The sequence below is a fragment of the Artemia sp. Qi Xiang Cuo genome, chromosome 2, assembly GCF_049724085.1.
Source record: "Artemia sp. Qi Xiang Cuo chromosome 2, ASM4972408v1, whole genome shotgun sequence".
In the NCBI taxonomy this organism is placed as follows: domain Eukaryota; kingdom Metazoa; phylum Arthropoda; class Branchiopoda; order Anostraca; family Artemiidae; genus Artemia; species Artemia sp. Qi Xiang Cuo.
This window is the reverse complement of record NC_142795.1, coordinates 53,540,567-53,554,442: the sequence shown is the minus strand read 5'-3', so window position 1 is coordinate 53,554,442 and position 13,876 is coordinate 53,540,567.

Genomic DNA, 13,876 nt, shown 5'->3' with positions numbered 1-13,876 from the left:
ACTCTTCGTCAACAAAGAAGATACTAATTTATCGTCTGTGGACGTATTGATAGGATATTCTTATGAGCTAAACAATTAGGAGTATCGTTTATATACATAAGAAAAGTTAATTTCATGTTTTTAACCAACTCTAGTCCAGGGTGCAGAAATAGGTTCTAAATTAACATTCAGAAGACTAAATTACTAAGATTAGCAATAAATGGAAATGTATGAGTATAAGTGGAAATGTATGGTAAAATATGATCATGGGTACCAAGAAAACCAACGGAGTTGATAGCTTAATTTACATAGCTAGACTTTTCAAACAGAAAAATGGGCCTAGTGACTGCATAAGAAGTAAAATACCCAAGGTATGGGATGTGTTTTTACATTAGAGAAAAGTTAGGAAGAATAAAAAGGTAAGCTTTAGAACCAAGATTAGAATACTAGAGGTAACAGTAATCTCACTTATTATGTATAGACCTAGTTCTGATGCGTGGGCACTTCGAGAAGTTGAGTAGAACGTGAAGATGCTTTCTATAGGAATTGTTCAATAATGTGCTAAGGCACTCCTTTGAATGGTTGTGTAACAAACAGGAAGCTTTGGGTATTCAACAGAAAAAAGAAAAGCAAAGCTTACTCCTGGTTTTCCTTTTTTTGGTCCATAATATGACATTTCAAAACTTTTCGGCTTTGTTGTAATTTTGTTTTCTTTATGTGGGGGCTAACAAAGTTTCATCAAGAATCATGTTTTCTATTTGATTAATTAAAAAAATTGTTTCCACAAAATAAGTTTTTCAACAAAAAGTAAAGAAGTCCATTAAACAAAAAATGAGCAAAAATAGAATCAAATAATCCACCAAGCGTGAAACTACCACAAATCGGCATCGATAAATAAATGAAACCCAAAATGAAAAGAAATTACAATAGATAACCGAGTCAAAATCAAAACGAGTAGATATTAACATGAGTAGGGCTCAAAACCCCTATGCCTTCCCAAGGCCAGAACGTAATTTTCACTTTACTGAAAAAATATAAATGTTTTTCTTTTATAACTTTAATAAATCAAATAATATTAACATTTTGATTGCTAAATATGATAACTGACAATGCACATTCATTTGTATTTTTTCAGTAAAGTGTAAACTATGTTCTGGCCTTGGGAAGGTATAGGGGGTTTTGAGCCCTACTCATGTTTATATCTGCGCGTTTTGAGTTTGATTCTGTTATTTGCTGTAATTTCTGTTCGTATTAAGCCACTTTATAAGAAAAGTGATAAAAGTGAGTGTGGTAATTATCAAAGCATTAGTCTGGTGTCTGTAGGTAGCAAATTACTTAGTAATATGATAATTTTAGACTTTAAAGAGATGCCGTAGACAAGTTTTAAGAGAAGAACAGTGCGGTTTTAGAAAAGGTAGAGGATGTGTCGAAAAAATTTTCACTCTTAGGTTAATAATTGAGAAGTGCCTGAGTTGTCAAAACCTTTGGTCCTCAGTTTTATAGATTATGAGCCAGTGTTCGATTCTGTTGATAAAAATTCTTTAGCAAAGAGCTTTAGGAAAGATCTTATCCTTGTATGGTATACCAGACAAATACATTAAAGTGATTAGTGCTATGTACAAGAATAACACTGCTGCGTTAAAGTAGGAAATAAGGTTATCAGCTGGTTTTGTATTAAATCAGGAGTTAAACGGGGTTGTATTCTACCCCCCCCCCTTATATGGATTATTTTGATGGACTTTCTATTAAGGAGCACAGGAAAGGCAATGGGAGAACATGGAATCAAATGGGGAGGAAAAAGTCTCCTGGACTTAGATTACGCTGATGATTTAAGCATCCTAGAGGAAAGTGCGAGCAAAATGAATGAGTTTTTGAGGTTTTGCGAGATGTTAAAAGTAGAATAGCCAAGGCTCAGGGTGTTTTTTCACAATTAAAAAAAGTTTGAAGAATAGGAAGATAAGTCTGCAAACCAAGATTAGAATATTAGAAGCTACAGTGATGACAGTAGTCCAATATGGCTCTGAAGCATGGGCGCTTCGAAAAGCAAATGAAGATTTGCTTGATGTTTTCTAGGGAAATAAGGATTGTTCTGGGTACCCGACTAACTGACCGTATTTCAAACAATAGGCTTTATGAAAAATGTGGTTCAATACCGCTCTCTAGGACTATAATGAAAGAAAGGTTGAGATGGCTAGGGCACGTTGTGCGGATGAAGGATTACAGATTGTCGAAGATTGTTCTTGTCGGCCAACCGTCTGGGGCTAAACGGAAAGCAGGTCGTCCTCGTCTATGGTGGGAGGACGTCATATAGAAAGATTTAAAGGAAACGGAAACCTTGTGGGAGGGTGTAAAAAGGGAGCCTTTGAAAAGATTGGGATAGAGGAGGAGCGTACGTAGCAGTGTTGGCCTCAGGCAGCTTGGGGCTGCGGTGAGTTGTTAGTAGTAGCTGTAGTAGTAGTAGTTTGGGTTTCATTTATATATCAATGCTGATTTCTGGTACTTTCACGCTTGGTAGATTATTTTATTTTATTTTTGCTCATTTTTGGTTTAATGTAGTTTTTTACTTTTCTTTGAAAAACATATTTTGTGGAAAATGTTTTTTTTTTAATTAATTTCTGTTCGTTTTATATTGACATAGTCTTTTCAGGGAAAAAGAAAATAATACTTTAAATCTTTTTTTTAAGACTTTATAGTTTGGCTTGCTATTTGTATGATGGAGAAATATTTTCAGCAATTTTTAACAACATACACCCTTTCAAAAATCTGAACATAAATAGAAGTGTTTAATTTAGTTTCATACCTCCTCTAGTAGACCTGAAATAGGAAACTTGATATTATTCACAAAAAAAATCTGCTTACTTTCTTTGATTGCTTGGATACACTTACGCTATTTTGATTTGGTTAAATTTTAGGAGCATAGGTAGCCCCGAAAGTTTGAACATAATACCCTCAGTCGGTCTTGGGATACCGCTGAGAACCCTTATTGGGAATTACCATTAACGCAGTGCATTTTGATTTAATCTTAAAGCAACATTCAGTTTTTAAACATAAAGGGCAAGTGGGAGGGTGGGCCTGACGGGGGGGGGGACTAGTTGCTCTCCAATCACTTTTGACTATTAAAAAGAGCATTAGCCCTTTCTATTTTCAATTGAAAAAGCCCTTTTCGAAGTTCTTACGACAACTCTTTGGATACCAAGTGCCCTGGTTTAAAAAAAAATAAAAAAGTAATACATTGTACCCACATCGATACTTACTATTAAAAAGTCAAGCCTTCCAATCACTTTCGACTATTAAAAAGGGCACTAACCCTTTTAATTTCCAATCGAATGAGCCCTTTCTGAGTTTCTACCTACAACGCTTTCTGTAAATACCTTATATGCCCCCAGGGCATAGATTACAACCCTTGTCCTGAGGACTGTGAGGGGGCTGTCATTCTCAAGGACCTAATTTCCAGAACTTTCAACTACGTCAAACAAAACGGCTATCTCAAAATTTTGATTGGATGTGTTTGGGGAAAAGGTGGGCATGAGAGGGGCGTTAGTTGCTCTCCAATCACTTTCAAATATTAAAAAGGGCCCTAGCCCTTTCAATTTCCAATCGAATGAACCCTTTTGAAGTTTCTATGACAACGTTTTCTATAAGAACCTTATATGCCCCCAGGGCATAACTTACAACCCCTGCCCTGAGTGCTGGGGTGCTGTCATTCTCAAAGACCTAATTTCCAGAACTTTCAACTACTTTGAACAAAAGGGCTATCTCACAAATTTTGATCGGATGTGTTTGGGGAAATGGTGCGCATGAGAGGGGCATTTGTTGCCCTCCAATCAATTCCGACTATTAAAAAGGGCCCTAGCCCTTTCAATTTCCAATCGAATGAACCCTTTTGAAGTTTCTATGACAACGTTTTCAATAAAAACCTGATTTGCCCACAGGGTATAGCTTAAACCCTTGCCCGGAGGTCTGGGGTGTCATCCTCAAAAACTTAATTTCCAGAACTTTCAACTCAATTGAAGAAAATGACAATCTTAAAATTTTTATTGGATGTGTTTGGGGAAATGGTGCGCATGAGAGGGGCATTTGTTGCCCTCCAATCAATTCCGACTATTAAAAAGGGCCCTAGCCCTTTCAATTTCCAATCGAATGAGCCTTTTTTAAAGTTTCTACGACAACGCTTTCTATAAAAATAAAACTTATATGCCCCCAGGGCATAACTTACAACCCTTGCCCTGAGGGCTGTGGGGGGAGTGTCATCCTCAAAAACATAATTTCCGGAATTTGAAACTGCGTTGAACAAAATGGCTATCTTAAAATTTTGATTGGAAGTGTTTGGGGAAATGGTGGATGTGAGAGGGGTGTTACTTACCCTCCAATAACTTTTGACTATTAAAAGTGCAAAAGTCCTTCTTATTTCCAATCGAATGAGCCCTTTTTAAAGTTTCCACAACATTGCTATCTATAAAAACCTTAGATGCCCCCAGGGCATATCTTACAACCCTTGCCCCGAGGGCTCTGAGGGGGTTATCATCCTCAAAGACCTTATTTCTAGAACTTTTAACTACGTTGAACAAAATGGCTACCTAAAAGTTTTGATCGGATGTGTTTGGGGAAAAAGTGGGCGTGAGAGGGGGGTTAGATGCCCCCAAATCACTTTCGACTATTAAAAAGGGCACTAGCCCTTTGAATTTCCAATCGAATGAAACCTTTTTCAAGTTTCTACGACAAAGCTTTCAAAATTTTGATTGGATGTTTTTGGGAAAAAGGTGGGCGTGAGAGGGGGGTTAGATGCCCCCAAATCACTTTCGACTATCAAAAAGGGCACTAGCCCTTTGAATTTCCAATCAAATGAACTCCTTTACAAGTGTTTATGACAAAGCTTTCAATAAAAACCTTACATGCCCCCAGGACATAACTTACAACCTTTACCCTGAGGGCTGTGGGGGGAGTGTCATCTTCAAAGATATAATTTCCGGACATTTCAACTACTTTGAACAAAATGACTATCTCAAAATTTTGATTGGATGTGTTTTGATAAATGGTGGGCGTGGAAGGGGTGTTAGTTGCCTTCCATTCAATTTAGACTATTAAAAAGGGAACTAGCTATTTCAATTTCCAATCAAATGAGCCCTTTTTGAAGTTTCTACGACAACGATTTCTATAAAAATCTTATATGTCCACAGGGCATAACTTACAACCTTTGCCCTTAGGGCTGTGGGGCGAGGGGGGGGGGTCATCCTCAAAGACCTAATTTCCAGAACTTTCAACTACGTTGAACAAAATGGCTATCTCAAAATTTTGATGGGATCTGTTTGGGGAAAAGGTTGGCGTGAGAGGGGGGTTAGTTGCCCTCCAATCACTTTCGACTATTAAAAAGGGCACTAGCCCTTTGAATTTCCAATCGAATGAGCCCTTTTTGAAGTTTCTACGACAACGCTTTCTATAAGAACCTTATATATCCCCAGGGCATAACTTACAGCCCTTATCCTGAGGGCTGTGGGGGAGTTTCCTCCTCAAAACATAATTTCTATCTGCAAATCAACTACACTGAACAAAATGCCTATCTCATAATTTGGATTGGATGTGTTTGGGGAAATGGTGGTCGTGGAAGGGGTGTTAGTTGCCTTCCAATCACTTTCGACTATTAAAAAGGGCACTAGCTATTTCAATTTCCAATCAAATGACCCCTTTTCGAAGTTTCTACGAAAACACTTTCTATAAAAATCTTATATGCACACAGGGCATAATTTACAACCTTTGCCTTTAGGGCTGTGGGGGAGGGGGCTCATCCTCAAAGACCTAATTTCGAGAACTTTCAACAACGTTGAACAAAATGGCTATCTCAAAATTTTGATTGGATGTGTTTGGGGAAAGGTGTGCGTGAGAGGGGGATCAGTTGCCCTCCAATTACTTTTGACTGTTAAAAAGGGCACTAGCCCTTTGAATTTTCAACTGAATGAGCCTTTTTGAAGTTTCTACGACAACGCTTTCTATAAAAAACCTTATACACCCCAGGGCATAACTTACAACCCTTGCGCTGAGGCTGTGGGGGAGTTGCCTCCTCAAAAACATAATTTCTATCTGGAAATCAACTACGCTGAACAAAATGGCTATCTCAAAACTTGGATTGGATGTGTTTGGGAAAATGGTGGACGTGGAAGGGGTGTTAGTTGCCTTCCAATCACTTTCGACTATTAAAAAGGGCACTAGCCGTTCCAATTTCTAATCAAATGAGAGTAGTAAGGCAATGCACAGTCCAGAACGTGATTGCGTAATAAGACTTACCAGGGCCGGTAATCTATTACTACAAACGATACTTACCTTTACCAGACATGTTTTCTGAGGTAAAACCCATTTTTTGGACGTCAAACAGAGAGAGAGTGGTGGTCACACTAACTTGATTAGTTGTTGGATTTGTATATAAGAAGTAATTTTCATTCTGTATAATACACAAGTGATGATTTTCACAGTGTTGTCAATTTTAAATAGTTTAGAAAAAAAAATTAACAAGAAATGGCTGAAAAGTGTTTTGAGGGAGTTGAGTTGCACGAGGGATGACTTGCACGAGGGTTCAGTTACATGCGGATTCAGTTACACGGGGATTAGTTAAATTGGGTCGAGTTGCACGAGGATTCAGTAGCAAGGAGGTTCAGTTGTACGGGGTTTCGGTTATACAGGGGTTCAGTTACATGGGGGGTTCAGTTGCACGGGGGGGGGGGGGGGGTATCTGCTATAAAAAAAACTTCATTCTAAACAAATACGAACATTTTGAAAAGCAGACAAAAATTGGACACTATAATTAGAATTATTTGATTAACATTTAAAAAGGGGTAATGAGATATGTGATCTGTATAATACACAAGTGATGTCTGATAAGTATTGTTAATTTAAAATAGGATCTAACGTTCCCTTCGTTCCCCCATTTCTGAGGGCAGGGGAGGGGGATTATTGCCTAGCTGTGACAATGGATATTACCTCTAAATACAGAGAATTAAGGTGATAGTATTCCGATACAATAAGTCAAGTATACTAGAATTTATGCTCCTAGTGGAATCTCTTAAAACCCTTCCCCCTCCCCACGCTATGATTATTGCCTAGCTATGACAATGGATATTACCTCTAAATACAGAGAATTAAGGTGATAGTATTCCGATACAATAAGTCAACTATACTAGAATTGATGCTCCTACTGGAAGCTCGTAAAACCCGTCCCCCTCACCGCGCTAGGATTATTTCCTAGCTGTGACAATGGATATTACCTCTAAATACAGAGAATTAAGGTGATAGTATTCCGATACAATAAGTCAAGTATAATAGAAATTATGCTCCTAGTGGAACCTCGTAAAACCCTTCCCTCTCTCCCGCACTAGGATTATTGCCTAGCTGTGACAATGGATATTACCTCTAAATACAGAGAATTAAGGTGATAGTATTCCGATACAATAAGTCAAGTATAATAGAATTTATTCTCCTAGTGGAAACTCGTAAAACCCTTCCCCCTCCCCGTGCTAGGATTATTGCCTGGCTGTGACAATGGATATTACCTCTAAATACAGAGAATTAAGGTGATAGTATCCCGATGCAATAAGTCAAGTATACTAGAATTGATACTCCTACTGGAACCTCGTAAAACCCTTCCCTCTCTCCCGCGCTAGGATTATTGCCTAGCTATGACAATGTATATTACCTCTAAATACAGAGAATTAAGGTGATAGTATTCCGATAAAATAAGTCAAGTATAATAGAATTTATGCTCCTTGTGGAACCTCGTAAAATCCTTCCCCCTCCCCCCCACTAGGATTATTGCCTAGCGGTGACACTGGAAATTACCTCTAAATCCAGAGAATAAAGGTGATAGTATTCAATTACACTTAGTCTATTAGAATATAAATTATAATCATAGAGTACCATCTTGAAACCCGTCCCCCTCCCCCTTCTAGGATTATTGCATAGCTGTGACAATGGATATTACCTCGAAATACAGAGAATTAAGGTGATAGCATTCAGATACAATAAGTCAAGTATAATAGAATTGATGCTCCTAGTGGAACCTCGTAAAACCCTTTCCCCTCTCCCGCACTAGGGTTATTGCCTAGCTGTGACAATGGTTGTTACCTCTAAATACAGAGAATTAAGGTGATAGTATTCCGATACAATAAATCAAGTATACTAGAATTTATGCTCCTAGTGGAAGCTCGTAAAACCCTTCCCCCTCCCCGCGCTAGGATTATTGCCTAGCTATGACAATGGATATTACCTCTAAATACAGAGAATTAAGGTGTTAGTATTCCGATACAATAAGTCAAGTATAATAGAATTAATGCTCCTAGTGGAAGCTCGTAAAACCCTTCCCACTCCCCCTACTAGGATTATTGCCTAGCTGTGACAATGGATATTACCTCTAAATACAGAGAATTAAGGTGATAGTATTCCGATACAATAAGTCAAGTATACTAGAATTTATGCTCCTAGTGGAAGCTCATAAAATCCTTCCCCCTCCCCGCGCTAGGATTATTGCCTAGCTGTGACAATGTATATTACCTCTAAATACATAGAATTAATGTGATAGTATTACGATACAATAAGTCAAGTATAATAGAATTTATGATCCTAGTGGAACCTCGTAACACCCTTCCGCCTCCCCGCGCTAGGATTATTGCCTAGCTATAACAATGGATATTACGTCTAAATACATAGAATTAAGGTGGTAGTATTCCGATACAATATTTCAACTATACTAGAATTTATGATCCTAGTGGAAGCTCGTAAAACCCTTCCCCCTCCCCGCGCTAGGCTTCTTGGCTAGCTTTGACAATGGATATTACCTCTAAATACAGATAATTAAGGTGATAGTATTCCGATACAATAAGTCAAGTATAATAGAATTGATGCTCCTACTGGAGCTCGTAAAACCCGTCCCACTCCCCGCGCTAGGATTATTGCCTAGCTGTGACAATGGATATTACCTCTAAATACATAGAATTAAGGTGATAGTATTCCGATACGATAAGTCAAGTAAACTAGAATTTATGCTCCTAGTGGAAGCTCGTAAAACCCTTCCCCCTGTAAAATCTGAGCTAGTAAGGGTTTTTGACTGTAAACTCTATTTTATTGAAATAAAATTATGAAAAATACAAATCTATTGTTCAAATGTTAAACTTAAGTCCTTTTTGGATTAAAAAATAAAACTATATCTTCAAAATCTTAACTAATAATTCAATATTTTTTTCATAAGATCAAAATATTTTTTTTTTTTTAACTTATAAATTTTTACAATTTGTTAATTTTTTTATTTTTTTATATATATTAAAATGTAAAATTATGCTGACGGTTCTAAAAATTGCGCTCTATGATTTGTCAGAGACACGATGTGGCTTTCCCACTGGTATTCTATGACCGCTTATCGTCACTACCTAGTCTACTGCATGTATTAAATCAGTATTTTTTACACAGTGGAACGATAAACACATAAGTCATATCTTTTAAAAAAGAAAGTGAAGATGGAACATTTTAATAGAGTATGTTCTCATAACAAGGTTATTGTAGCATTGAATGCCGACAAGGAGAAGTATTTAAACTATGAAACAAGTACAAGTGGTAGCACTATTGGAAATGTATGCATGCATTGTCATGACAGTAAGGAATTAAATTTCTTTGGGATACCGAAAAAATTCAACTCTTATGATGGTGGTTATGCGAGATTGAGATCTCCAGAGATGATTGCACTCAAAGAGAATGCTAACATAAAAATAATTGTTGATGATAGAGGACAACTCCTTGCTACTGCTGCAGGTAACACATTACCTACGGATACATCCAATAATCAGCTTTTGGGTATTAGCATTCAACGGAAGGCTAATAAAAGAAAGGCCTACTCTGCTACTAATATCGTAAACCATATCTTGTTTATGTGCCGAAACTGCTACCTGTGTAAAAATAATGTGTTAATAGACAGTGAAATTGCAAGACAAATAAAAATGGCATTGTCAAAAAATATCACTACGGAATATAAAGATGAAACGATGAAGAACAAAGCACCAGAAAACATTACTGGCATTGATCAAACAGTCAATGAATCAAATAATAGCAAAGACGAAAAGCATATTGAGCCTGTTCATGAGACACCAGTAAAAATTGTTTATGATTCAAAATTGAATAATGATTATTCTACTGATTACGAACTAAGAGACGACAATAACTACAATATCAAGAGAGAACATGGTGAACTATTTTATGGAACAGATTCAAAATGTCCAAAGTTAATCATTGATATTAATAATGTATCATAATATATTTTTGTATTAATATTCAACATAGCATTATTTCATTAAAAATATTAAATTGTTACGTGTTCATTATTTTTTAGAGTAAGCTAGCGTATCAAGCGTTTAGAATGTATATTAAACATCAGAGATGTAGGAAAAGGAATTTGCGTACATCTTTTGTCAGACACACTATTTCCGTAAAATCTGAGCTATTAAGGATTTTTGACCGTAAACTCTAGTTTTTTTTTTGTAAGAAAATTATGGAAATACAATTCTCTGGTTCAAATGCGGAACTTAAGTCTATTTTTGGATCGAAAAATAAAACTATTTCCGTAAAATCTGAGCTAATAAGGCTTTTTCGACACGTAAACGCTAGTTTCTTGTAAGAAAATTATGTAAAATACATTTTTGTACGTATCTTAAAATGACAAAATATCATTCTTGAATTCACCTCTTGGATACACAATACATATATTATAAAAAAAAATGTAATACTTCCCCCCAAACTCAAATTTTCCGAAATTCTACTATAGAAGCTTTTAAAATATTTATAAAGCACTAATAGATAGAGTGCTAAAACATCAGAATCGACTTCAGAGGACACGTTATATTACGGGAAGAGGTTTTGAAAATCCCCCTCCCCCCCAAACTCAAAATTTTACAAAATTCTAATTTAGAAGTTTTTAAAATATTTCTAAAGCACTAGTAGATAGAGTGCTAAAAACATCAGAATCGACTTCAGATGACATGTTATATCACGGGAAGAGGTTTTGAAAATCCCCCTTCCCCCCAAACTCAAAATTTTCCAAAATTCTACTTTAGAAGCTTTTAAGATATTTCTAAAGCACTAATAGATACAGTGCTAAAAACGTCAGAATCGACTTCAGAGGACACGTTATATCACGGGAAGAGGTTTTGAAAATCCCCCTCCCCCCCCCAAACTCAAAATTTTCCAAAATTTTACGTTAGAAGCTTGTGTGTGTCTCTTTGGGCTTTTTGTGTCTCTTCGGACTGTGTGTATGTCTCTACAAATGTAGAAAAACCCGTGTGGATGAGTTGAAATAAAAAAAAATTTAACAAGAAATAATTGAAAAGTGTTATTCCTTGGTTCAAATGTAAAAAAAACCCGTGTGAGTGAGTTGAAATAAAAAAAAATTTAACAAGAAATGACTGAAAAGTGTTTTGGAGGAGATGGCTTGATTGACAGAAGGATGTATTAGCGAAGTTATAGTGGAGGGCGACAATGTCTTCAAAGTCAAGGCTATAAGAAAAAAAAGTTCCGAATATTTTTGTCGGTTTGTAGTTTACCCACTAATATCAATATCAATAATGATTCTATTTGAACTTTCTCCAAGTTGATCAAATTGGTCTCTAAACGGTTCATGATAAAAAAAATAGTTTGGGACAAGAAAAAAAAAACTAAAATACTGTCGTTAAATCACTTTCAACACACAGATAAGTGTCTTTTTTGGTTTAAGGTTTTGTTGTTTTATGTATTTGTTGTGGGGGTGGGGAGGTAAGTTTTTTTTTGTGTGTTGTAGTTTTTTTTTGTGTGTGTGTAAATTTTTTTTGTGTGTGTGTGTGTATTTGAGTTTTTATGTGTGTAAGTTGTTTTTTTTTGTGTTTGTGTAAGTTTTTTTTTGTGTGTGTGTGTGTAAGTTTTTGTGTGTGTGTTTAAGTTTTTGCGTGCATGTAAATTTTTTTGTGTGTGTGTGTAAGTTTTTTTGGGTTTGTAAGATTTTGTGTTTGTGTAAGTTTTTGTGTGTGTGTGTGTGTAAGTTGGTGTGGGGACAAGAAAAAAACTAAAATAATGTCATGAAATCATTTTCAACACTCAGAGAAGTTTTTTTTGTGTTTAAGTTTTTTTTTTTGTTTGTGTGTAAATTTTTTTTTTGTTTGTGTGTGTGTGTGTGTGTGTGAGTTTTTATGTGTGTGTAAGTTTTTTTTTTTTTGTGTGTGTCTGTTAGTTTTTTTTGTTTGTGTGTGTGTAAGTTTTTGTGTTTGTGTGTAAGTTTTTATGTGTTTGTAATTTTTTGGGTTCATGTAAATTTTTGTTTGTGAGTGTTAGTTTTTGTGGGTGTGTAAGTTTTTGTGTGTGTGTAAGTTTTTGTGTGTGTGTGTGTGTTAGTTTGTGTGTGTGTGTGTGTGTGTGTTTGTAAGTTTTTATGTATGTGTGTGTAAGTTTCTGTGTGTGTGTGTTTGTGTGTGTGTGTGTGATTTTTGACAATAAACTCTAGTTTCATGTAATAAAACTATTGAAAATACAAATCTATCGATCAAATGTGAAACTTATTTCCATTATCTGGTTCAAATTAAGGAAAACCCGTGTGGGTGAGTTGAAATAAAAAAATTTGACAAGAAATGACTGAAAAGTGTTTTGGGGGAGATGGTTTGATTGGCAGAAGGATGTATTGGTGAAGTTATAGTGGAGGGCGACAAAGTCTTCAAAGTCAAGGATATAAGAAAAAAAGTTCTGGGTATTTTGTAAGTTTGTAGTTTACGCACTAATATCATATCAGTAACAATTCGAAGATGTTTCCCCATTTATCGATAATCAGGCAATTTTTTCAAGCTTTTGGTCAGAAATAGAGGCTGTTTCCAAAGCTTTAGAATAAGAAAAAAATTGTCAGGTGTGGGACTCGAACCCACGACCCCTTATAGGGTTGTTGTTAGTATTGTCAGTCAAAAGCTATGACCTTGAGACAAGAGCTTGAGAAAATTGCCTGATTATCGAAAAATGGGAGAAACATCCCCCAAAAGTCGACAGGAATGCTCACCTCCAGCGCTGTTTCGGATATGTTGAATAAAATATGCAAAGTCGACATAGCTTTATTTCATTTTTTAAGTTTAATTTACACGAGGGTACGGGCGCGCACGTAACCTCGTCTAAATTAACCTTAAAAATGAAATAAAGCTATGTCGACTTTGCATATTTTATTCAACATATCCGAAAAAGCGCTGTAGGGGAGCATTCCTGTCGACTTTTGGGGATGTTTCCCCATTTTTCGATAATCAGGCAATTTTCTCAAGCTCTTTTCTCAAGGACATAGCTTTTGACTGACAACACTAACATCAACCCTATATGGGGTCGTGGGTTCGAGTCCCACACCTGACAATTTTTTTCTTATTCTAAATCTTTGGAAACAGCCTCTATTTGTGACCAAGAGCTTGAGAAAATTCCCTGATTATCGATAAATGGGGAAACATCCTCGAATCGTTACTGATATGATATTAGTGCGTAAACTACAAACTTACAAAAATACCCAGAACTTTTTTTTCTTATATCCTTGACTTTGAAGACTTTGTCGCCCTCCACTATAACTTCACCAATACATCCTTCTGCCAATCAAACCATCTCCCCAAAGATACTTTTCAGTCATTTGTTGTCAAAAAATTTTTATTTCAACTCACCCACACGGGTTTTTCAGCATTTGAACCAAAGAACGGAATTAAGTTTCATATTTGAACGATAGAACTGTATTTTCCATAATTTTATTATAGGAAACTAGAGTTTATGGTCAAAAATCACACACACACACACACACACACACGAAACTTACACACACACATAAAACTTACACACACACACACACACACACACAAACTTACACACACACACACACGCAAAAACTTACACA